We start from the raw sequence: 26,969 nt of genomic DNA, 5'->3' as shown, positions 1-26,969 counted from the left end.
ATGCATTGCACACAAAGCCTTTCATCAAAATGCCCGCTGTATCTCACAAAAAAACTTAAAAAGCGGGCTGCTCCAGATTACTGAGAAGCACCAATGCTCTCATCCTTGTCCCACCTCTGTTAAAAAAGAAAACCACACAATCTCACTCTTTCTCCAAAAACGCCCCTAACATCTGGAATCCCCACCCAAAGGACCTGGATTGTAAACCCTCCTACATCTGCTTTAAAAAAGACCTCAAACTGCACCTGCTCACCAAATATTGGGGTCCATCATCCTTTCTATTTTCCAATTGTTCTACTCCTCCCACCACTAAGCTTACCTTCTTCTTGTGTTACTGTACACAATATGTTTACATGTATCCATTTTATTTATGTAGATAGTCCTCTGACATATGTAAATTATATTTATTCTATTTGCCCTTCTTAGTCTAACACTGTTTGATTTCCACATTATGAACAATTGTGTTATTCCTGTACTATATTCATACTCATGTAAAGCGCACTGATACCCCTGGGTCTAGCCAGCGCTATATAAAACCTTTAAATAAATAAATAAATGTCTCAGCAATCTTGCTGGAGGGGACTTGCTGCGGCAACAATAGGGGTTCTTGGCCCCAAAGACCCTCAGCAGCAAAGGGGACTTCATCCCCCAACTAGCATTGCACTATGAGGCCCCTTTGCAGAGCGGTTGAGAAAGAGGCATGTCCTCAAATGACGTCTCAGCAATCCAACTGTGGGGGACTTACTTGTGGCAACAATAGGGGTTCTTGACCCCCAACCACCCTCAGCAGCCAAGGAGACTTAATAGCCCAAACCAGTAGATCACCAGGATGCCTCTGACGTCTCAGCAATCCCGCTGTGGGGGACTTACTTGTGGCAACAATAGGGGTTCTTGACTCCCAATGACCCACAGTAGCCAAGAGGACTTCATCCCCCAACAAGTAGTGCGCCAAGAGGCCCCTTTGCAGAATGGTTGAGAGAGGGGACAGTGCCTTTGTCGACGTCTCAACAATCCCACTGAGGGGGACTTGCTTGTGGCAATATTAGGGGTTCTTGGCCTCCAATGACCCTCAGCAGCCAAGGGGACTTCATCACTCAAGAGGCCCCTTTGCAGAGTGGTTGAGAAAGGGGGGCCTCAGGCGACATCTCAACAATCCCACTGTGGGGGACTTTCTTGTTGCAACAATAGGGGCTCTTGGCCCCCAACAACCTTCAGCAGCCTAGCGGACTCCATCCACCAACCAATAGTTCACCAGGAGGCCCTTTTGCAAAATGGTTGAGAACAGGTGTGCAGCCTCCGATGACATTTCAGCAATCCCACTGTGGGGGACACACTTGTGACAATCTTAGGGGTTCTTGGCCCCCGCAACCATCAGAAGCCAAGAGAAGTTCAACCCCCAGTCAGTAGTGCACCTGGTTGAGAAAGGAGGCGGAGCCTCTGATGATGTCTCAGCAATTCCGCTGTGGGAACCTATTTGTGGCAACAATAGCGGTTATTGGACTCCACGACTCTCAGTAGCCAAGGGCACTACATCACCCAACCAGTATTGTGCCAGGAAGCCCCTTTGAAGATTGATTGAAAAAGGGGTTGGGGACCTCTGACAACGTGTCATCAGTCCCGCTGTTAGGGACTTACTTGTTATAACAATAGGGAATCTTGGCCGTCAATGGCCCTCATCAGCCAAAGGGACTTCATCCCCCAACCAGAAGTGTGCCAGAAGGCCCCTATGCATAGTAGCTGAGGAAATGGGTGGGGCCCCCGATGATGTCTCACCAATTCCACTGTCGGAGATCTACTAGTTGCAGAAATTGTTCTTCTTATGAAGGATGGGCTCTCTAGAGCCTAGCGGGTTCTTACGACCACCTGTTATGCCTTCCCAAATGAAGAGTCGGTCAGACAGTAGAGAATGAAAACCAACACCTGCCAGTTGTGCACCTTAACAGCGGCCCAAGGCCACTGAGCAGAGTCTCAGCATCTCCTAACGTTAGAGCAGAGCTACATTTATACAATGTAATGCAAAAGCAGATTAGTAAGTCGAGTTGCAGCCTTGAACAGAAAAGAAAATAATAACAAAGTGCAGTGTTCTGCTGAGACAAGCAATTCTAAATACTGAGGCCTAATACGAGCACAGCCCAGGCAGTCTAATAAGGATTACAAAATACAAAATGGAGGCAGGCTTGCTAATTGAAGGCCTCCATGCTGCAGGGATAACTCAGTGGGTTACATAGCGCGGGTACAGATGCATGTATTTTAGCCACACAACGCTAACCTAATATAACATAACAAGTGCATTATGTTATGTTATGTTATGTTATAATTGTTTTATATAGCGCACGGCTACTCAGAGAGTGTCCCGGCGCTTTTCGCTACATACTGAAAACATAACACAGTTAAAAGAAGCAGGGCAAAAGGAGGAGAAAAACAGAAAGATACAGACTCGCCTAAGAAACCAAAGCTAAGTAGAAAAAAGCCAGGTTTTGAGGCCCTTCCTGAACATCAGTAAGTTGGATGTGCTGCGCAGCGCCAGTGGTAAAGAATTCCAGAGCTGGGGTGCCAACAGTCTGAAAGAGCGGCCACCTATGCGGGCCCTCTTGATCCGAGGGACCGCCGCAAGAAACAAAGATCCAGACCTCAGGGATCTTGTAGGGTGATAAAAAGCTACCCTTTCCCGGAGGTATTTGGCTCCTGACCCATAGAGAGCTTTATGAGCCAAGGTCAGGGCCTTGAAAGTTATTCGCTTCCGAATAGGGAGCCAGTGCAGAGCCTGCAGGAGACCCGAGGTTCGAGCCCGGCCTGACAGACCAAAAATGGCCCGAGCTGCCGAATTCTGGACCACCTGTAATCGTTGTAACAGATACTCCGGTAGGCCAAGGTACAAGATGTTGGCGTAATCTAGTCTAGAACCGATTATCGCCTGTACCGTTACCTTCCTATGGTCTTCTGATAGGATGGGAAGAAACTTGCGGAGCATCCGAAGCAAACCGAAACAGGTGCCAGTGAGCCCAATTACCTGAGAACGCAAAGACAGGTCCTTGTCGATCTTAATACCCAGCTTCTTGGCCACCTGAGATGAACCTGAAGGTGGAAACATGTTCTTCGGCCACCATTCCTGCCACTCTGGATCCGCGCTGCATCCAAAAAAGAGTACCTCAGATTATGGGAAAGGGAGTTTCAAATCTAACACTTGGCCCCATACTACCTTCTACAGCCAAGGTGACTATATTAGGGGTGGCCTCGCAATACTCAGACTTCTCACAAAACTCAGCTTTTTTCAGTATCTCTTCGGAATTCTGTAGGGTAAAACAAGAGCTCTGCCCATGCCTACTTATTACAAGCATATGCCCACAGTGTTTTCTTTTTTCAACTTGTATGTTTTTAATTTATTGAGAAGATGTTGTTAGATTTGAGTGTGGATTATTGTGATTGTGTTAGAAGGTGAATGCAAGAATGAGTCAGTGGATGGATAAGTGGATGCATGGGTGTAACGATGAGTGAGAGAGTACATGTTTGAGAACCTATTGAGACACAAGGTACATTCATCTAGAAGCCAGGCCTATTGTCATTGCCAATGCTTGTTGTGCCAGCCTTGGCCAGCACCATGCCATTTTAATACAAATATGAGAGTTCAGCTCATCTCTGCATATTCCTTAACTTTTTAAACATTGTATGGAGTTTTTCTGGAGATCTGAATGGAAAACTCCATCATGGTTCTGGACTGCCACAGATGTCCCATACCGCAAACCAAAAGCCAAACAAAACTGATTTAACTTATAAGTCACATGCAGAGTCAGAGAATGGCCTGGTTGCTAATGTAAGAACGGCTTGTTCTTCAATGTACTATCCCATTTAACTATGACACATGACATTTCTTGGAATATAATTTATATTTGAGATATTTACCAGGTCTGGTCTTCTTAGTGGACTAATGCATCCACTGTAGGGGGTCACAGATTCAAATCCCAGTGGGCCTACTCATAATTCTGAGGTCAATAAAATGAGTACCATTAAGTTGGGTAACAATAAATGTTCGTTTTTTGGGGTCTCTAGTTGGCAGAGGTAGGTACCTTTGACCAAATAGGGACCCTTGCGTCTAGTCAGGGTAAGGGGGTACACTCCTAAAATAACCCCTGCTCACCCCCTAGGTAGCTTGGCACGAGCAGACAGGCTTATCTCAGAGGCAGTGTGTAAAGCATTTGTGAACACATACATTAACCCAGTGACAACACTACAGATGGAAACCACACAAGTTGTAGCATAAAAATAAGTATTTTTATAGAGACTTAACAGAAGGTCACAAAAACAAAGATACACAATACTGTACTTTAAAAATTGTAGAAATAGCTTAGTTCTCTTTAGATGTAAAATTCTACACATTGAGTTCAATGTACCTTTGGATGCGTAACACTATACAATGAAAGTGTTGCAGGGGAGGTGATGGGTCGGTTGCTTACACGCAAGAACGGTGATGCTTCTGTTCACTACTGCTGCATAGGGGATGCGTTGGTTCTTCTCTGCGTGGGAGGTGATGCCTCGGTTTATTACTGCTCTTCTGTTGTGATGCGACCCGCAGAGCCGTGATGCAATGAAGATCCGTTGCAATGAAACAAAATGGCGTCTTCTTTTTGATGCGACAACGATGCGTGAATGCCCGACGGCTGTGCAGCGACTCAACAATTCTTCTGAGCCGCGACGGGCCCTGCGACACGCTTATCCGGCGATGCGACTGCATCTGCTGTGACGGCAACACTCTGCTTCGGTGATGTGAGGCACTTCGGGTGATGCGATGGCGACAGCGGCAGCGACTGCACGCTTCTCCGGTGATGCGACGGCTGCGGTGGCAACTCTCTTCTTTGTCTTGAGTCGCGCTTCCAGCTCTCAGCGGCATGCAGTCTCTCAGAAGGCCCAGCTCAACAGCATGCACTTCAATTCCCAGCAAGGGAAGGCAAGAAAGCTGGTTGGTAAAGTCTGTTGTTTCTGAGACTTCAGCAGGAGGCAAGCTCTATCTCAAATCCTTGGAGATCGTTTACAAGTTGATTTGAAAGTAGTACATAGTTCTCTCTCCTTTCTTTGGCAGTCAGGCAACCACTGCCGGCCAATCCCCCAAACAGTACTCAGCTTAGGGATAGTCTCCTCCTCAGTTTCTCTGGTTCCTCTCCTCAACAAAGGGATCTACAATTCTGGGGTCTGTGTCCCCATGTTTATACTAGCAAATCCTTTGTCCTCTGAAGGCAATTATGTGCAGTCCTGGAGCACTTTGTTGACAAGACTCCTTTTTTCCTTTGACAGTGTTGGCCAGGAACATCAGATGCACCACAGGAGGTGGAGCCAGCATTGTGGAAGGCAGGTCCAGCCCAATTCAGGTCCCAGGTGCAATTCCTCCCACCCATCTACATGCAGATAGCTCTAATTAGCCCTGTGCTGACTCACCCTGTCTCCTGGAATCCCCCAGCCCCTGTTACTCAAACTCCAGACAAGGAATACACAACCTAGCAGAGGCAGGATTGTATAGTTAGGCAAGAAAATACCTACATTCTAAAAATGGCATTTTCAAACACAGAATGTTAAAACCAACTTCACTAAAAGATGTTTTTTATCATTCTGAGTTCAGGCAAACTAAACCCGAACTTCTACCCAGTTCCCTGAGTCAGTTAGGATTATGAGATGTTAAAATCAAACTGCCTATTCTGGACTACGGGGAACAGGTAGTCATGCAATAGTGAAAAACGAAAATGGCTGTAATTCACTATCAGGACATGCCACACACATCAGGACATGTTCTACCTTTTACCTACAATGCACCCTGCCCTTGGGCCTACCATAGGGGTGACTAATATGCAGAAAAGGGAAGGTTTAGGGACTGGCAAGTGGGTGCACTTGCCCAGTCATCATGGCAGTACCAGACTGCACACAGGTTCTGCAATGGCAGACCTGAGACACACTTTAGAGGCTGCTTCTGTGGGTGGCACAACCAGTGCTGCAAGCCCACCAGCAGCATTTGATTTACTAGCCCTGCGCTCCCGCAGTGCACTGTACTAAGGTCTGACAAGTTACCCAAACCAGCCAATCATGGAGTCACTAATCCATACATCAATTTACAATAGGGAGAGCATATGCACTTTAGCAGTGATCAGCAGTGGTAAAGTGCCCAGAGTACTAAAACAGGCAACAACAGGTCAGAAAAAATACAGGAGGAAGACAAAAAGTTCAGGGATGACCCTGCAAAAAGGGCCAAGTCAAACAATAAACATATGTTATTCAGCGCCAAGATACCCTTCGGTGAATGTGTGCGTAACAAATTGACGTTATCTTATTTACAAATGAAATGAAGCATACAGTTGTAAAGAGGTAGGACGATAATGCACCCTCTCTCTTCCAGGCACTGCTGGTCTCGGGCTCGCTCCCTTCCTTTGAAACTAATAACACGGCAATGCTGGTAATTGATTTTTGCTTAATCTTTTAATCGCTTCCTAAATTTAGTTTTGGACGAAGGCCAGGATACCTCTGACTGCTTGTGAAAGGACGGTTTCTTAGCAGAAGCCTTTGGAGTCATGCCTGACCTTTGCTTAAGAAATGTAGAGGCAAACGTTTTGGTGCCTGTACTTGTTTAGCAAGTTGGATACTGAAAGGAATATGAACATCCTCATTGATGCATTTTGTAATATCTCCAAGTGGGTTCTAGATGAAGCATTTTTTCAGCAGGAGATGCCAAATCCTACCAACCTCGTAATAGGTGACTGCTAGGAAAATGTGCTAGTATTGGTGGTGTGTGGAGCAACGTTTCACCTTACTGCATCTGTTTGCATAGATAAAGGACGGTAATATAAGAAGTAAATGTGCCTATGTACTTCAGTAATACCGCTGTCTGCCAAGAATGCAGCCTCATTTCACAGACCAGGGCTGAAAAGTAGGATGTGAACTGTGAAAACTGTCTCGCACCTCCTATTGCACCCCAGCCCTTCGGACTTCTCACTATTAGCTGTAAGAGAGGTGAAATGCATCACCTGGAACTTATTTGCAAATTAATAGTGCACATAACTCTTTGAAATACACTTACAATTGTTGGTGTAAGCAGAAACTATACAATGGAGGGTATACTCCGCTGGGCAAATTTACTAACATTTCACTATACGCAGTGCAGCAAGACAACTTGCGGTGCTGCATTGCGTGAAAGGGAGATATCAGAAATGTGTCATATTTACAAAGATATGTAAATGTAAATGTAAATGTAATTTGCACTTGTATAGTGCCTATCACCCAGGGGTCTCTAAGCGCCGTACGAATACCGCTGTGGAACCCTTCCTGGCCTGTTCCTGTGAGGTGTCCACTCCTGGGCACCCCCAAGGTGAAGCCAGGCATCCTTGCGTTGTTAGGGCCGGTGTGGAGATTAAGCAAGCTATTGCCCAGAGTTGCAGAGTGGAATCCGTGATTAGAGTAGGCACTGAGGCAAGAATTATCGGGTCCGAGGACATTGAGCCCAAGACCCAAGATATGCAACATTTTTGCTGCCTCCCTGCAATGGGTCACTGTGTGTTGTCTCGTACCAACACATTCACCCTTCCACCATGGTGCAAGGTGCTTTTGTAACATTGCTGAATGCATCACACTTAGAAAAGGAATCAACAAGGAGAAATGTCTCCTTCATGCCTGGGTCTAGGAGGCATATCATTTTGACACATTTCCAGGCTACAACTCTTTGTAAATTTATGAATGTGCCAAAATCCATGGGTGGATGCATGGGAACCCCAAACTCCACCCAGGGAACTCCTCCCTGATGCAAAGTAATGTAAGGCAGCAAAATGTACTGCTTTGCATTTCCTTAAATTTACTAAACCACGCAGAGCCACGCAAGGTGGCTTTGCATGGCTTAGTAAATCCCATTCAAAGGTTTGCATTACCTTGTGTGATGTAAGGTCATCCCAAGCCCTTAGTATAATTGGCACATTTTTAACAAGAGGTCTCTGGAATTTCTCTGACCACATCTCCTGCACACTTTGGAGCCTTTTAAGACAGTATGTAAATAACAAACAGATATGTACGTTTGTTTAACCTTGGTACATATGGAGTAACTTACAGAAGCATATGCTTCTCCAGTTTGCAGGCATATATCAGTAATCAAGACAAAGCGCCTGATTTAGATCCTAGTGGACAGATTACTTCATCACAACTGTGACAAATATCCTGTCTGCCAAAACTTTAATCATATTATATTCTAAGGAATTTATATTTCAGCCGAAGGAATATCTATCACCATTGTGATGTAGTAACCCATGTGCCCTAAGTTCTCAACGGGCACAAATTATTTTTGTGAAATCTACTGGCTTTCAGTCTGTTTAAAACATCACTGTTAAGAGTTTTTCTGCACTATATCAGTGTGGGACCATAACTTCTGATCCCTGCATAATAGAGAAATCTGGTTGTAAATTATGCTAAAAATACCACACACCCCAGGACATTTTTACAGGCAAGACTATAGCTTACATTTTGATACATATAGAATTTGGTGATGAAATACTACGAATCAGACCTGTTTATCAGACCTGGAAAATACCTTTCCCCTTAGGTGACACTTCGCACTTTGGGCTTTAAAATCAGGCCTTTGCCTTTCGGTTGAAACTGGAGTATCTGGAACAGGGACAGTTATTTCTGTGTTATTCACAGGTATTCACAATCTATTGGTTTATTATTAGATTGAAGGATCGGGTTCTTCGTAAACCCTACCCAAGTGTCTCCGAGGAGTCTCGTGTAGTAGTAGTTCTTTATTTCTATTGTGTTCGAATATTGGAGTGTTCTCTTTTGTGTGTTCCAATATTTCAATGCATGACCAATGTTCTAGGAACTGTTGTTATGTGTGGTTTGTATTTGAATGTTGGTTCGAGATTCAAGCGGTGTTTCCGAGGAGTTATCCCTTGGTGCTCATTGTGGCAGGATGCTCCAATGAAAGGACTTGACAAAGTTGTAATGTGGTGTGAATATGTACTACATCTCATGATATAGATAGACATACCTTCATGGAGTCCAGTACTCACAGTCCTGTGTTCTCCAGCTCATCTGAACAAACCTCAGGGCAGCAGTGATTCTAAATTCCAATTGGAATCCTCACTTATTCTGTCTTTAATGAAGCATTCTCAGCTGACCACCCACTGGAAGAAAGCTCACTATAACACCAAAGGACTGAAGGGGCCAAAACACTCTGTTTTTCTTGTCTAATTTTTAACATCGTTTTTTATCAGATGTTCTATATCTTTTTCCATGAAGTGGTTGTAGTATTTGAATGTTGGGGACATATTATCTCCCCTGTTTATTTTAATACACTTTATTTCAATGTGTAATAGAGTGCAATCATTGCCAATGTTGACACTCTTTTATCAGATCAGGGTTAACCGCAAGAAAATATGAGGACATGTATCCCTACAGATAACAGTTTAACAGCAAATAAATCAGCATAGTCAATTAAATAAGGCTTAAGTAATGTAGGATCAGGTTCATTAAATGTTTAAGAACCATGAGGTTTTATTAAGCATCAAGTTAGCTGTGAGGTGATACATTTTATCAGCATCCCTGTAAAGATGGAAACGAGTTCAATTAATATACCTTTTATTGGTATAAGGTAGTCCTTAGATACAGGTGAGTGTCACTTCCTCTTTAGTGCTGGGTGCAGTAGAATTTATAATACTCTCTATCAGTGCAGGCTTAGGTCTAACACCTTCCTCACTAATAATGTGGCCCAAATAAGACACACTTCTTTGACCAGATTTACATTTTGACAATTCTACCGTTAATCCAGCCATTTGTAATGTACCAAGAACCTATTTCAGCCTAGAGTCATGTTCAGTCTTGTTTGCTGCTGCCACCAAAATATCATCCTGAAAGAATGAAACCATATCCATTTCCCCAAATAATCTGTGCATCAACCACTGGAATACAGCCGCAGCTGACGCCAGCCCGAACTGCATACGCCTAAACTGGTAGCAACTAAATGGTGTGATAAATGCCGTGAGTCTCCTAGATTCGGGCTCCAACTCTACCTGGTGGTAAGCAGCAGAGAGATCAATTGTTTAGAACCATGTGGCACCCCTTAACAAAGATACCATTTCGTTAATTTTTGGCAGCGGAAACTTTTCAACTATAATATTATTGTTCAAATGGCGAAGATCAATGCAGAGCCGAGTCTTGCCATTGGGTTTCCGCGCGACTACAATCGAAGAAATCCACTCCGATGTTTCCACTTCCTCAATTATCCCCTTGGTCAGTAACGCATGTAACTCCTTCTTAACTTCTTCTCTAATTAACATGGGGACAGGCCTTACTTTATGCACCTTAGGTTCTGCATTCGTGAGGTAAGTAGACCACGTACAGGTTGTCATAAACGTCAAGTTTATTACTACAAATACAGACGCACCCTAAGCCGGTGGTGCCTGGGTTCTCAGTGAAGTTTTCACTGCAGCCTTCACTCCAACATTCCATGGGAAGTGGCAAGGGGGCGGGGGGGAAAGGTAAACAAGGGGAAATCAGAGTAAGTTACAACACCTCTTCCTTTCTGAGGAAAAGAGGAAACATAGTACAGATATGAGGTACCCAGGGGATAACGGAGAGCACCCTTGACAAGGTGAAATGTAAATCAATGGGAAGGGAAGAAATAGAAGGTCACTCTGTGTGATATTCTCTCTGCCACCGGGGAGGTTGGCATGGCCTAAACCCTCTACTCAAAGGTGACCCCTCTTCTTGCCCTTCCTGGGACGCCTCTCTGACATTTCTTCCAGTGACCTCTCTTCTGTCCTTGGTGGCTCTAGAGGCACCTGAGGTCACTCTGTCCATACTCCACATTTTACCATCTTCCATGATGACTACATTTTTTCTTACCTCTTTAATCCTTTCTGGGGCAAAGAACTTGTCTCCTTTTCTACCTAGACCTACAGGTTTCCTTATGTGAACCATCTGGCCCGGTCTAAAACCCTTCTCTTTGGTATCCCACTTTTGATCGTACCACATTTTGTATTTCTCTTGGCATGTCCTAACTTTTCTCTTAAACTCCTCCCCATCGACCACTACTGGCTCTTTAGGACACAACCAGTTGGGAGAGACCTTTGAGCCTGCTTTCCTTCCTCTTAACAGTTCAAAAGGTGAGTACCCTGTACTGAGACAGGGTGTGGTGTGATACGCCCATAACATGTCTCTAACGGCCACTTCCACTTTTTTACCAGATTTTACTGCCAATTGGATAGACTCCTTCAACATTCTGTTGGCCCTTTCTACCTTCCCATTGGCCTTGGGACAGTATAGGGGAGTGCGTATATGGCTTACAACCATGTCTTTGAGGAATTCTCTCATTTCCTCAGATACTAACTGTACCCCCTTGTCTGTCACAATGGTAGATGGAATGCCTTCTTTAGAGAAAGTGTCACTAAGGAACTCTATGATGGCTTTTGTGTTGATATTATTTACAAATTTGCAGAATACCCGGTTGGAATAATAATCTACCATCACCAACAAATACCAATCAAGGGATCCCTTAATATGTATAGGACCCATAATGTCAAATCCCACCTTGTCCCACGGTGCCTCAGAGATCTGCACAGGGCTAAGTGGAGACTTTCTTACAATTCTAGTTTTGTCACTCTGACTGCATGCATAACATTCATTAACTTTCTCTTCCATCAACTGATCCATTTTCGGAAACCAATAATCTGATCTCAATCTCGCCTTGCATAGACTCCTGCCTAAATGTCCCTCGTGGGTGAGGTCAATTATTTTACCTTGTAAACTTTCGGGAGGAACAATTCTCCCAGCTTTGTACAGATTATCCCCCACAATGGACAGATCATCTTTAACATTCCAAAATGGCTGCAAAACACCTGAGAGGTCTTTAAATTTGTCAGGCACCCTTCAATTATGCATTTCTTAACTTCTTTGATCACCATGTCTTTTTCCAAACTCTCCATCCAAAGTTCTTTGTCGATTGCTGGAGGTCTTATTTCCAATATTTGGTCCACTACTTTGATCTCTCCTGCACCCATTTGGATGGGAGCTCTCGACAAAAAATCAGCTACCCTGTTCTGTTGTCCTGGAACATGTACCATCACAAAGTTATAACCTTGAAGGCCAATGGACCACCTGGCAAACCTTGGCGTCATATTTTCAACCTCCTTTTTACTGAACATTGACAGGAGAGGCTTGTGATCTGTGTGAATTTCAAAAGGCAGACCCCATATATAGAAACTGAAATGTTTAACTGCCCAGAACACAGCTAGAGCCGCTTTTTCAACAGTTGAATAATTCAGTTCAGCCCTAGACGCGAATGCCACAATGTTAGACTTAGACCCCTGCCTTTGTGCCAGGGTTGCCCCAATAACGTTTGCACTCGCGTCTGTTGTTATTATAGTGTCTTTTTCTACATTGAACTTGCCAATATATGGCGCTGCAACAATGGCTTCCTTGATCTTACTAAGAGCCTTCTCTTGGTTCTCTCCCCATGTAAATTCCACCTCTTTCTTTATAAGATCTCTGAGTGGTTGTGAAATCATAGCAAAGTCCTTAATGTACTTTGACATGTATTCTGCCAGTCCAAGGAACGCAAGGATTTCCTCTTTGTTAGTTGTAACAGGGGCTCTTTTGACTGCCTCCACTAAGTCTATCTTAGGTTTTATTCCCTCTTCAGATATAGTATGTCCGAGATAATCCACTGAGGACACCCCTAGCTTGCATTTACTCTTTTTTGTCGTGAACCCAACCTTTCTCAGTTCCTTCAGCACATTACTCGCATTTAAGTTGTGTTCACTTTCACTTGATCCGTAAAGAAGTATGTCGTCCTGAAAGCATAAAGTCTTCTTGCAATCCTTTAAGACATGCTGCATCACCCTCTGAAAAGCTGAGGCTGCCGAGGCAAGGCCAAACGACATCCTCAGAAAATTGAAGTTTCCAAATGGGGTGGTGAAGGCTGTCAGATGTTGTGAATCTGGATGCAATTTGATCTGATAATAGGCCGAGGATAAATCCAGGACACTGAACAATTTGGCACCCTCAATTGTGCTCAACATTTCGTTTATCTGCGGGAGGGGATGTCTGTCTACTTGAATGTTTGAGTTAAGAGACCTAAAATCTACACATAGTCTTATGCTCCACCCACCATCCTTAGTTGTGATGACAATGGGCGCCAACCATGCAGAGCTCTCTTTTTCTAGAATTACGCCTTGATCCTTCAACTTCTCGATTTCCAGTCTCAGAGGCTCTCTCATCATCAAAGGAATAGAACGGGTTTTGTGAACCACAGGTACTGCCCCTTCCTTTAAAACAATTCTATGCATGTAATTCTTTAACAATCCTAGCTTGTCATTAAATACATCTGGGAATTCGTCTAATAAGCTAGTACCAATCACCGGTGGTTCAATCAACAAAACGTGCTCCTTGTTGTTAGGATCTAAAATGATACAGTACAAAATTGGGAACCAATAGTGGACAATATTTAACGGGGTCCACAGTACGTGTCCAGACAACTAAAAGGCAAAGGAGTACTGAGTTCCCCAGGGAAAAGAAAAGAAAGGTATGGAGGTATAAGAAAAATGGAGAGGGAACAAACGCAGGGAACAAGGTGTTCCCTTATTGGAACTAGGAGACCTCACACACCCAGAAACCTAGGTGTCAGGCTTCATCATCGGTCTCCTGCTCCTCGTCAGACTGGCGCTGCAATGTCCGACGGGCGCCAAAAGGCGCTCTTTGTTGGAGATCTTTTGTTCCAGCCAATGGTTTGAGTGCGTGTGAGGGGTCTGGTGGAGTGTAGTCGTGAAGGTAAGGAGTGAGGTTAAAAAGGGTAAGTCAGTCCACACAGGACTTTTATTCGAGTGGCTGACTCCCTATTTAAAAGGGGTGAGAGGGGAGAAAGGTAACTGCCTAAATTACAGTGTGCTAACTCAACCCTCTAGAAGGTCGACATGTTTCATGCCTCTCTGGCAATTCTTCAGGACCTCAAATGTTTAGTACTACACAGTGAAAAAAATTAAATTAAATGAAGAGTATATTTATAAGGATACAACCTCACTGGGTCAATCAGGGAGTGGGCCGTCCGGTCCTACTCTAGAAGGGAACCTAGAAAAAGCATGTAGAGGATAGCCAATTTAACATGAATAATGGAAATGCCTCCTATAACTAGGTTCCGTCAAGTACTCCATACAACTTCTACCTAGCATACATCAAAAGCTTTCCTTGAATCACACACAGGAAGACAATTGGTTGATAGAACTTCTAATCATAACATTTTAGCAGTGTGCTGCAGGTTTGCTGAAATTGTGAACTGCAATATGTCAGAACAATTATATTCAATAGCAAAAATAGTGAGAATAATGAGACAAGGAGGTTAAAACAACATTACAAGGTAACTGGTCTAATGCTTACCCTAACAAAAACCCTAATGGGCCCCGCAGACTGTTCTCGTGGGACTGTCCAGAAAGGTAAGATGTTTGCAACAACAGTGGATATACAGAGTTTTTCAAAAAAGGGTAAAGGGAAATTCCCAATTTGGAAAAAACTGCCCTCACTCACATACCGAGGTATGTGACATGCTTCATCATAGGGCCTGCTACAAACGCCCTGGTGTAGCCACATCCAGGGCGGAGCATTAGGGAGGGGAAAAAATAATACATTTCCACATTACAAGACGTACAAAACAATACGTAAATACGTACAATGAGTAACATACATAAGTGATACCGTGAGTAGATGAACACCTCGTGGATCAAAAGTGCGACACAAATAAGTGCAGTAAGGACGTGTGTTAAAACTGATTAGGGGTGCCAAAAGAAAGAATTACTTTATTAGAACCAATTATGGTACCCTTATCAGGATTAAAAGAAAAGAAAGGATGGGAAAATGCCTTATTGAGAAAATAAGGTTTCTCAAGACTTCCCTCCTACCACTGCTCGAGTCAACATGTTTCGACCATAGATATGTACCCCAAAAGGTCACCCTGGTCTTCTTCAGGACTGTCGCAGTAGGATCCACCGGTTACCCTTGTCTTAATAAGATCCTTGGGTAGCCCAGCTAGGTGTAGGTCACTAGGATCCGTACTCTGCTGGTGGCTCGGAGCTCGGGTTTGCTTTAGCGGTAATTGCCGTACTGAACTATTGTGTTCATGGGCAAGAAACTCCCCGGGCGGCCATCAGTTCGAGTTTTTGACTCGTTTAAACTCGTGATTGTCTTCCCATGACTCATATGGGGATACTTCCTCCACTAATTTAGAAAAATACCCAGCAGAGTACCCACCCGTCAGTCCTAGCCCACTTAATTCTCCTTCCTTGATCCACTGCCTTTTCTATCACATCTATTTTCTTTGAGATTGTTTTAAAATCAAACCCTTTTAATGTGAGTGTCACAGGGTTGTGGTCACTGAAGATGCTTGCATCTATGGCCATATTACTGATGTTTCTTTTTAATAGAGGCGAGACTAGTATATAGTCAATATAGGACTGGCAACCTCTGCCTCTAAATGTTGGGTTGAGGTCTCCGTTGTCGCCCAATTTGGCAAGATCCAAATTGTGGACCAAGTTATGCCTTTTGGTTAATTTCTCGAGATCCCATCCCTCTCTTACATGAACAAAATGTGGCCCTTTCATTATGGTGCATCTAGACCAATCTTTATTAAATGGTTTTAATTTGTCACAAAGGTGACAATTAAAATCCCCTAAAAGTATTAAACTTGGAGGGTTTGGTGTCTTATTTAAGGAAAACAATTTTTCTAGACAGGAGTCCAATTCATTAACGGCGGCTCCCGTTGCTATTGAGTTGACAGCGTTATACCAATTGAGTAGGAAGAGGTTTAATCTTTTAGAACGAAACCTTTCTACTTGTAAATTATGTGAGTCCCAATTGAATTTTGACCATACTCCCTGAATATGTAAATTTACGTAAATTGTAAGTCCCCCACCGGCTCTCCCCGATGATACCTTTGTGGCCGGGACAGAAAAAGATTTATATCCCTCAAGACTGTAGTCATTTGGCTCGACCACCCATGTTTCTTGCAAGCATACAATTTGAAATTTATTTATATAGTCGTGCCATTCTTGAGATTCAAATTTGGCTGCTAGGCCTGCGATATTCCAGGATATAATTCGAAGGTTTTCATGGGTATCCACTCTAGGTTGTTCTAATAAGCCTCTTAATGGGTGTACTTCCTGGACTACTTCTGTAGTTGATATATTGGTACGGGGATGTGGGATGGTGTTGCTAGCCGGTGTACTTTGTTCAGTGGTTATCCTATGATCTGGATATTTTAACAATTTACACCTTCCCTTTTGAGTTTTTAGACTCTTTTTACCACCCCCTTTCCTGTCCGTGAGTCCTATACTATTCTCGGTGCCCATTCCTGTTATCTTCGGCCCTTCCTCCCTTGGTCTTATGGGTGTATAAGAAGGGTATCTCTGGACGTGTCAATCAACCTCTTCGAGTACACTGAACCTATTCCAATGTGCATGCTGCATTAAAAAATAAGAATCATAATTTGGGGTCGCATGGTATGGCATTTGCCACTGGGCCGATCTATATTGGCGTTCCGTCTGATAGAACCTGTTCATCGGAATTTTATTTCTCTGCACAGGTCTTTGGGGAGCATAAGGGTAAAAGTATGATAAATGTAGAGGGTGGATTTGTGAGTGGGCAATGCTAGGGGGTGCGTTGCAAATAAAATTTACTGCTGCAATGTCTCTGAAGTTCACTGTTATTATGTCCCCTGCTATTGTTTTTGTTCCTCTCCCAATCCACTCCCCCCTTCTTACTGAGAGAATTTGTCCATGAATATTAGGGGGTAGCGGTCTATGTATTTGTAACCACTGTGCACATTTGTTTTTTAATTCCACTTGTGTTTCCCTTTTACCCTCTCTTAAGGGGGGCACTCCCGTCAACACGACTACAAAAGGCAGAGCTTCAGGGGGTAGATTAATGGACCTGAATCGAGATGAAGTTTTATTTTCTGTGGCCTTTGTTGGTGGGGTGGAGTTTGCCTTAGGTTTATCTTTTGAGGTTTGATCTTTGTTTCCGTATGGTGTTTGGGCAGTTCCTTGACATGATTGTTTTATTTGGGCGTTTGTTTGCCTACTATTATTGCCAGTACTTTATGGTATTGTGACATTTTGTACATCTTTTATATTCGTTTGTGGGGCTTCCGGGGGGTTATTTGATGCCAGTTCAGTTGTTGGGCTTGCCTTGTCTTTTGTTGGATTTTTGGTTGAGCCCCCGTCCTGTCTTGCTTTTATAGAAGCATTATCTTGTGCTGGTTGGCTTTTTGGGCCAACACCCTTATTATTTATCAAAGAGGTTAGCCTATCAATTTTGGCCATGAGGGGTTTAATCGATGCCGTGATGGTTACTTCTAGATCCGCTTTTAAATCAGCCACCATATTAGTAATCCAACAGGGTATTCCAGGTGTGAGTGGATTTATAGGTGTCACCAAGTTGTGATTTTTGGTATTACTTTGGCCTTTTTTCCCCCCGCGTTTCGAACATTCTTTGGGCCATTTGTTCTCCTTGGTGTTTGATATCATCTTTTTTGTATGTGTGTCCATTGACTCCCTCCTATTTTTGGTGGGGGCCTGGGCGCACGGGAGATCAACAAAGGAGGAGGAGGTAACAGCCAGGCTAGTATCAAGATCCTCTGTGGGGTCTATGGTAACTACAGAGAGGTTGATTGCAGCTTCCTGTGTATCTTGAACAATAGTCATAGGTGGTAAGGACATCCTTCTCTCCGTATTAGCTATAGCATTAGTTACAGCCCCTATTGTTTGTTTCAACATAATGTCAATGGCAGTTAGTGTAGGTGCTGATTGTGGGGGGTCTGATTTAGGTTTTGTTCTTGATCTTAATGTGGGCATTTTGGACTTTTTAGCCCGTTTCCTCATAATAGAGCACTAGGCAATGCGATATGAATGGTTTGTTGCACGAGCAGTTACCTTGTGAACTCGATGGTTTGATGGTTGTGCTGCCTCTTAGGGGGGTGGCCCAGCCCAGCCTCCTCTGGCCGATGAGGGCTGTAGAGGGCCCGCCCTTTGCCCGGGCTTCGCCCGGCGTCCCGCTCGCGTCCCGCTGAGCGTTGGTCTAAGCGTTATATAGGCGCCGTTGCAAGCGTGGGGCGTGTCTCCCAGGGGGCGCGTCCAACAGCAACACCTGGTCAGCGCAGGGACTCCTGGTCTAGAGAGTCCCTGCTCGCGCTCCGCCTCCCAGGCTCCTCCGGTCTTCCTTTTACCACAAAGGCAGCCTCTGCCCCTCACCGCTAGCCGTGAAGCGGCACCCGCGAAGCGGGTGCTGCGAGTTGTAGCGCGGAAGCGGCGGTGTCCCCCAGCAAGGGGGAGAGGGCAGGCTGCACGGATTCAGTTCCTCCGACTGCAAAAAGGTATCAGCGTCTCAGCGTTTGGTCATTCAGTGTCCCACGCACTCAAACCATTGGCTGGAACAAAAGATCTCCAACAAAGAGCGCCTTTTGGCGCCCGTCGGACATTGCAGCGCCAGTCTGACGAGGAGCAGGAGACCGATGATGAAGCCTGACACCTAGGTTTCTGGGTGTGTGAGGTCTCCTAGTTCCAATAAGGGAACACCTTGTTCCCTGCGTTTGTTCCCTCTCCATTTTTCTTATACCTCCATACCTTTCTTTTCTTTTCCCTGGGGAACTCAGTACTCCTTTGCCTTTTAGTTGTCTGGACACGTACTGTGGACCCCGTTAAATATTGTCCACTATTGGTTCCCAATTTTGTACTGTATTCTGAGCATGGGTTTATCCCACGGAACCTTTTAGGGTTACCTACAGTGACAACCTCACTGTGAGGACCAGCTGCCTGTGGAACCATCACTGGTTACCCAATTAGGCCGCCTGTTATTCAGTCTAAACTTCCAATATTGTCCGAAGTTTAATATCAACTCACATTTACCGGCAGCGGTACTTCCTAATATGGAGGACGTTCCAGGTTTGAGTTTTGACGAGGAGGCTATAGCTGAGGTTTTAAGATCGGCTGCTCCACCCTTTGGTGCTGGAGGAGCTACTGCTTCTAATTCTACTAATGATGACTGGTCTACACTAACCGGATTAAAAAAGGAATGGTTGAGGATAACTGTCCATGGTATCATGATGACGGAATACCTCAGGGCCAAAATAGCACCACAGGGTCTTCTGGTAACTATCTTACCAAGACTCTTCCTTGAGGATAGCCAGTTTAAGGGCGAATGGTGTCAGGTGTCTTGGAAGTGCACCAAGGACCTTTTGTTTCTAATAGTTAAAACAGCCAAGAGATTGGCGGACATACTGCTGGCTAAGATCACAGCTCTGGAAACTGCCATCAGGGGTACCCTGACTAAAACTCCCTTTACCACCAAGCTGGCAGAAATCAACCAAGAAATTTCCGATAGTCAGGAATTCTTGCTAAAACAAAAAATGACTAAACTACAAAAGGATATTTCTAAATTTGATAAAGAGAAGGTTTATCCCTATCTCAGAGATGGCTACACTAATAAAAAGACGGGTTACTCATCTGACGAGAACTCTGATTTTAGTAACCGGAGGGGCTCCTCCAGTAGTGACTCCAGTGGAGGCCACCAAACTAATCCCAAAAGAAATCAGCAACAGCAAAAATGGAACCAAGGTTATAATCCAAACCAAATGTACCAAGGGCCACCTCAAATGATACCTCCTTGGCAATATCCGTTCTATCCCCAGGGACCTCCACCCCAGTTCTTCCCCATGAACCCTCCTTTTCACGACAGAGGTTGGGGCAGAGGAAGAGGGCGGAGGCGAGGAAATCAGAAAGGTGTACAATTCCAAGATCAACAAACAGCATCAACATCAGTGGAGACGAGGAGCACGACTCGAGGGAGAAGAGTTTAATAGTGAACCTCTCTCAGAGACCACTGACCCCCACAGAGACGATAGTCCTGGAAAAGGGTTTAGGGTTTGTCCCCACTCCCACCCCTGATAACTTCAACGAAATCTGTGAGATTAAACAGCTTTTCAGAAAGATTCGTCTGCGCGCATACTTCGGAGAGAGCCCTAGAAATGACTCATTGGACACTGGGTTGCGTAAACCATCTACGTTTACCCCCACCGATGGCATGGTTCCTCCGGAGATTCTAGTCTTTGAGAAGGCAGTTCTCAAATCCTTGGAGATGAGGCCCCAAAAACCTGTTTTCAATAACTTGACCAAAATGGAAAAATTAGCTGTCCATAGTCTGGGCAACGACAGCTCTATTGTTATCAAACAAGCTGACAAAGGGGGTGCCACTGTGATTCAAAACACCACGGACTATGATTCTGAATGCAGACGTCAGCTTGCCAACACCAGGCATTACAGACCACTAACATCAGATCCCACCCCTAGACTTACCATCGCCATCACTAGTCTAGTGATGGAAGGAGAAACCAACGAATGGATTTCGAAAAACGAGGCTGATTTCCTGCTCACAAAAGATCCGGTCGTCCCTTACTTTTACACCCTTCCTAAAATACATAAGGGAACGATGCCAGTTCCCGGGAGACCAATAGTGTCTGGCATTGGTTCACTTCTCGAACCATTATCCAAATTCTCCGATGTATTCTTACAACCCATAGTAAAAAAGATACCATCCTTCCTCCAAGATACCAGGGATGTACTTCGCCTCATCGATTCCATCGAGGGTAAAGAGAATGTGGACCTCCTGCTAACATTAGATGTGGAGGCCCTTTACACAAACATTCCACAGCAAGCCACTCTGGATGCAGTTGAGCACACCCTCCGGCTGGAGGATTGGAGCTCACCGACACCAATTTCTTTCATCATGGCATGTGCAAGCATAGCGTTGACTGAAAATTTCTTCCAATATGAGTCCCAGATATACCACCAGATCCAGGGGACCTCTATGGGTTCGACTTTTGCTCCTAGCCTAGCCTGCATATATATGGCCACCTTTGAGAACCACCACATCTACTCAGATAACAATCCCTATAACCAGAACATCATTATGTGGCGCAGGTATATTGACGATATCCTGGTCCTGTGGCATGGTAACCGGGAGAGCTGTGAAGCCTTCTGTGTGTGGATCAACAACCAAAACCTATTTCTCAAGTTCACAGCCACAATATCAGACGTCAAAATACCATTTCTTGATCTCACAATCAACCTCAATGAGGAGGGACTGAGCACCTCCTTGTATAGGAAAGAGACAGATAGGAACAGCTTACTGCTCTTTGGGAGCCATCATCCCAGATCCCTAAGGGAGAACCTCCCCTTCGGACAATTCCTGAGGATTCGAAGGAACTGTACCGTAACTTCTGATTACAAAAGGGAATCAATGATACTTCAACATAAATTACAAGATAGAGGCTATCCCTCCAGACTGATCAGCAACTCACGCAAAAGAGCCCTCAATAACCCAAGAGAGGCCTTGCTTGTGCCACGCTTAAAAGAACCAGACGATGTGATCACCTGCGTGACTTGCTTCACACAGAACTCCACCGGTCTGAAGAAAATAATTAATAAACACTGGAATCTTTTAAACTCAGGGTACCTGGAAATACCGCGCCCTCGGTTTGCCTTCAAACGTACGGCAAACCTAAAAGACTCCCTCATTCACACTCGCCCAAAAAAACAAATGACGATCAACCACAGTACATTGTGGAGGCTTTCACCGGTGGTCGGACATTATCCTTGTGGGGGTTGTGTTGTATGTCAACAAACGACACAATGTAAGGAGATTAAATTCTCAGACAATTTCACCTGGCACATGAACAAACACACGAACTGCAACAGCTCAAAATGTATCTACCTGCTGACATGCCCTTGTGACATCCATTACATTGGCATGACGATGAGACAAGTTAAACTCAGAATTATGGAACATAAAAGCAACATTCGCTGTTCCAAGACCCACACCAGACTATACGAACACTATGTGCAGCATGGCCACCAAGCAGATGACATCAAATGGCTGGTTATTGAGTCCCACTCCTCCATCACTAACCAAGCTCTGTTCAGAATTGAACAGCGATGGGTACATCGTCTCCGGTTGGACACCAGGGGCCTGAATGACTCAGTGCCTTGGACATCATTAGCAAGATAACCGGACCCTCTAACATGGGGTACCCTCCACTTTTGGTTACGTCATTCTTAACACCATTCCCTGACAGAAAAGACTCCTAATAGTTTTGGGTAATGGTCCACTTTCACCTCCACAACTGTGAGAGCCCCTGTGAACTACCATAAGTGTACTATATTTTGGGGTACACCACAAGTTGTCATTTTATCAACTTTACAGACTACAACATTTGGCCCATTAAGCATTCGTACACTACTGGTTACCATGGGGAAGGACTATTGGCACACTAACATTCCGTTACGACTTTCTAGCCATTCCGTACCCCTGCCCACTCCCTGAAGACTATCCATTGCCCAGGTCATTACGCCTTGCATGGTGCCACCAGTCTTGTTCCCAGTAATACCAGGGGCTTAGCCTACTAACAAGCACCCCACCGCACAGGACACCGTCCACTAGATGCAATCGCTTAGGCACTATCCTATTCAGTTAGAACAACAGGACTCAGCGGATTGGGCTATTATGGGTTGTCTAAATAAGGATCGGTTTTAAAAACAGGCACAGTAGCTTGCCCCTGGATCTACTAGTTTACAGACCCTCCAGGGACGACATCCCCGCTTAATAGTGGCTCATTTTCTTACAGCCGTATACCGCGGCAGACACGCCATTCACATGGTGGAGGGTGTAGTACCTTTACCCTCATTATTCTTGTATAGATCTCCTTTTGTTGTACTCCACTCCAAGATGGCCGCCACAGTCATAGGGCTCCCATTCACTCCGGCCACATTACATGCTAAAATGACACTGCGCATGTGCGGCTAGGGTTACGGTAGCCACGCCCACGGGTGGGGTGCCGCGCTGCGGCGACCAGACCAAACAGCTCTTAATCCCGAGAGCGGTTTTGAGACGGGACCAGCTGTTCTGCGCCACCGGCTGGGGCGCCTCGCGTGTTGGGTAGGTTTCCACCCAGGCTGTCCACTGCTGCAGGTAAGCTCTTTTGGCGGTAATCCCGGTTGTACAGCAGCCCCCCACGACGATGTTATGATGGGGTCCTCCTTGCGGGCTCCTCTACATGTTCCCCTCCAACCCAGTTCCATCAGGTATGCCCACATCGGTCGGGTGCCCTGCGGCGATTGGTGGTACGATGGGGCCGTGTATTGTCTCTCCGCCCAGGCACTTGTGCCGGTGTATGGGCGGGTGTGATCCTGGCGGACCCGCCTGGCCGCCGGGGCTCTAACCATTGTGCGCGGTGTACAGCGCGGTCTTCTCGATACCCGCTCAGGATTCACGACTGAGAGGGACGTATCATGGGACGGGGGGAGAGGGGGGACTGTCATGGCTCTCCCTGGTCTCCTCACCCACTTACTTCCTTTGGTCGCTGCGAGGCTTGGTGTTCACATCTCCACCTTGCCTCGCCATGACCAGTATAATCCACCTGACATGATTATATACCCCCTGGGTGCCTGTGTTTGTGTCTCTCTATGACAGGTATCTTACCTTTCTGGACAGTCCCACGAGAACAGTCTGCGGGGCCCATTAGGGTTTTTGTTAGGGTAAGCATTAGACCAGTTACCTTGTAATGTTGTTTTGACCTCCTTGTCTCATTATTCTCACTATTTTTGCTATTGAATATAATTGTTCTGACATATTGCAGTTCACAATTTCAGCAAACCTGCAGCACACTGCTAAAATGTTATGATTAGAAGTTCTATCAACCAATTGTCTTCCTGTGTGTGATTCAAGGAAAGCTTTTGATGTATGCTAGGTATAAGCTGTATGGAGTACTTGACGGAACCTAGTTATAGGATGCATTGCCATTATTCATGTTAAATTGGCTATCCTCTACATGCTTTTTCTAGGTTCCCTTCTAGAGTAGGACCGGACGGCCTACTCCCTGATTGACCCAGTGAGGTTGTATCCTTATAAATATACTCTTCATTTAATTTAATTTTTTTCACTGTGTAGTACTAAACATTTGAGGTCCTGAAGAATTGCCAGAGAGGCATGAAACATGTCGACCTTCTAGAGGGTTGAGTTAGCACACTGTAATTTAGGCAGTTCCCTTTCTCCCCTCTCACCCCTTTTAAATAGGGAGTCAGCCACTCGAATAAAAGTCCTGTGTGGACTGACTTACCCTTTTTAACCTCACTCCTTACCTTCACGACTACACTCCACCAGACCCCTCACACGCACTCAAACCATTGGCTGGAACAAAAGATCTCCAACAAAGAGCGCCTTTTGGCGCCCGTCGGACATTGCAGCGCCAGTCTGACGAGGAGCAGGAGACCGATGATGAAGCCTGACACCTAGGTTTCTGGGTGTGTGAGGTCTCCTAGTTCCAATAAGGGAACACCTTGTTCCCTGCGTTTGTTCCCTCTCCATTTTTCTTATACCTCCATACCTTTCTTTTCTTTTCCCTGGGGAACTCAGTACTCCTTTGCCTTTTAGGATCTAAAATGATACCTAAATCCCTCTGATGTCTCCACCCAAGTAAACATGAACCTTGTTTTGTTATATATCTTTTCCCACCGTTTGTCTGTCTTTGAACGCTATTCTCATTCTAGCCATGCCTACTAATGGTATGCGTTCCTTATTGTACCCTGCAGGATTAATGTCTGGCTTTTCCATCTCTGGGTAAGCACTAGGAAACATTTTCTCAAAAACTCCCTCATCAACTAATGTGAATGGTGAGCAAGAATCAGCATACATGACAATACTTTGACCATCTAAGCTCACGTCACATGTGGGGTATTGAGTAGCTTCTTCAGCCTCTGACTCCTTAATCTGAAAAATGAAACTTTTGTCTTCATCCCACTCTTCCTCTGGACTTTCTACCCAGTGTACTTTTGATCCGAAGACATTGCATACTTTAGAGAAATGTCCCCTTCTGTTGCACTTTCTGCACATCATGTTCCTAGCTGGGCATTTCCAACTATTGGCTAAATGATTTCCACTGCCACACCTAAAGCATTGAAAACTTTCACTATTTTTCTTAGCTTCCACCTTGCTTTTCAAACTCACCTTGCACACTGCTTCCTCACTACTAGACCCTTTGGACTCTCCCTTATCCTTAACATATTCAGATATTCTCATTTCTTTCACACACATGGCTGTGTGCTCCAGACCTTTTGCTATGTTAATAGCTTCATCCAAGTCCAGATTCCTGGTAAGTAGCTCCTCCTGTACCTTCTGGTCATTAGTACACCTGACTAACTGATCCCTAATCATGGAATCCGTCAGACCTCCAAATTCGCAAGTTGCTGACATTCCTCTAAGTACAGCTATATAAGATGACACCTTTTCCTCTTTCTTTTGCACTCTTTTGTAAAACTCATGTCTCTCTAATACTACGTTAACCTTAATCTTAAAATGTGTTTCAAGTTTTCTTAAAGTGTACTCATATGCATCACCCCCACCTTCTTCCGCAGGCCCTTCATCCTCAACTGACCTCCCAGGGTTATCTTCAAAAATGTTCCTTCCCTCTGTTCCTAAATTGTGCAACAAGATGTGTTGTTTCCTGAAACTAGAGAAATTCCCACGTCCTATTGCTATTAAGTAAGATTTAAAAATACCTTCCCACCTCTTCCACGGTATGTCAGGCTCCCCTTGTTCATTTAGAAATGGGGGTGGTTGGTTCATGCCTGCCCCTGCCATGTCAGGTGGTGTTTAGAGCAAATGAGAGAAGGATAATAACACAAAGGACAATTACCTGAGGAAAACACAGTACAGTTGCAGATTGAATTGCATAAACGAAAGAGTTTAGCCACCCTAGGAACTGCAATAACACAAACTGTTAAACTTAAACACCTACTAAGTTGAAAAAATAGATGTATATTGCTAGGAGTTCAGAACAGCAGACAAGCTTAATTTAATGAAAAGCTGAGCCTGTCAGCGACTTGAATGTAAATTACAGAGCCTCTTGTAATTCCACCTTATTATCTTACTTTGAACCAGTCTCATCCACTGACAGCCGGTTAAATACAAGTGACAATCTATGAAAACTGAAAAGCAGTGCTTGTCTGCGCAAGTGCAAACTTTCAATTTTTTCCTTCCTTTAAACCGGCAGCTCTATAATGTAGACACAATCTTATGGACTCGTGTAGCTCCAGAGAAAAAAAAACTGCAACTGCGGTCAAATTTGTAAAGATTAATCACTTGAGTGAGGTAAGGCTGCCCTCTTGTGCTGAGAACACGCTACCGCGCCTGCCCCACCTGGAAGGAACACAGCTGACTGAAGAGCAAAACATTGAGTTTGTCAGCGCGTTGGCGTAGAATGCCTCAGCGCGCTCGAAATCCAACCTCCCAACTCCCCTTCATGCGCTAATGAGGAGATAGCCTTCCGTCTCTCACACAATAAGGCCTTAAATCACTTGAAAGTGCATTACATCGGAATTTCTTCCACACACCACGGCGCTTTCTGACAGCGCGACAGCTGCTGGGCCAAAAAACCTTCTTGAGAACCCACACCGCTGGACGCCTCACCTCCTTAGCTGCCTGGTGTCGGAGCCTTGCGGCGCTTCAGTGCCACCATGGGTGTCACAGCGGGGAATCGCCACCGCACCAGGTCCTACGATAGCCTGTCCACCGTTGAAGTGCCTTCACGACCTCAGGGCACCCTCGCCATTCACCGTCGCCTCAGAAGGACTGGGAAACGCCAGGAGAAGCAGGAAGCTAGCACCCTCTTGAATCGATAAGCAGGAAATTGCACCAAAGAGTGCGAAGTCTTGGTCCGATGCCTCACTCGAGGTGAGCACCCAGTCGACCAAACAGTGCCACAGGTCACCAGCCAGCAGGAAAGCTACAGGGAGGAGTGCGCCGCTGTCCCTGTCACAGCATCCCGTCCTCGTCGCCATGTGAGGTAAGTAGACCACGTACAGGTTGTCATAAACGTCAAGTTTATTACTACAAATACAGACGCACCCTAAGCCGGTGGTGCC

General features: G+C 45.0%; 1 protein-coding gene across 1 annotated transcript in view; it reads right to left on the bottom strand.

The window, feature by feature from the left end:
• The window catches only part of LOC144769716 (uncharacterized), a 105,378-nt gene extending 78,707 nt beyond the window's left edge, over window positions 1–26,671 (bottom strand). The window contains exon 1 of the mRNA XM_078653898.1: window positions 26,515–26,671. The gene's annotated coding sequence lies outside the window, so the exon portion shown is untranslated. The remainder of the gene's footprint in view (window positions 1–26,514) is intronic.
• Between the last annotated feature and the right edge of the window lie 298 nt (window positions 26,672–26,969).

The sequence above is a fragment of the Lissotriton helveticus genome, chromosome 7 (assembly GCF_964261635.1).
Source record: "Lissotriton helveticus chromosome 7, aLisHel1.1, whole genome shotgun sequence".
Classification (NCBI taxonomy): domain Eukaryota; kingdom Metazoa; phylum Chordata; class Amphibia; order Caudata; family Salamandridae; genus Lissotriton; species Lissotriton helveticus.
Note: the sequence above shows the minus strand (reverse complement) of the source record. Positions and strands in the feature narration are given on the sequence as shown.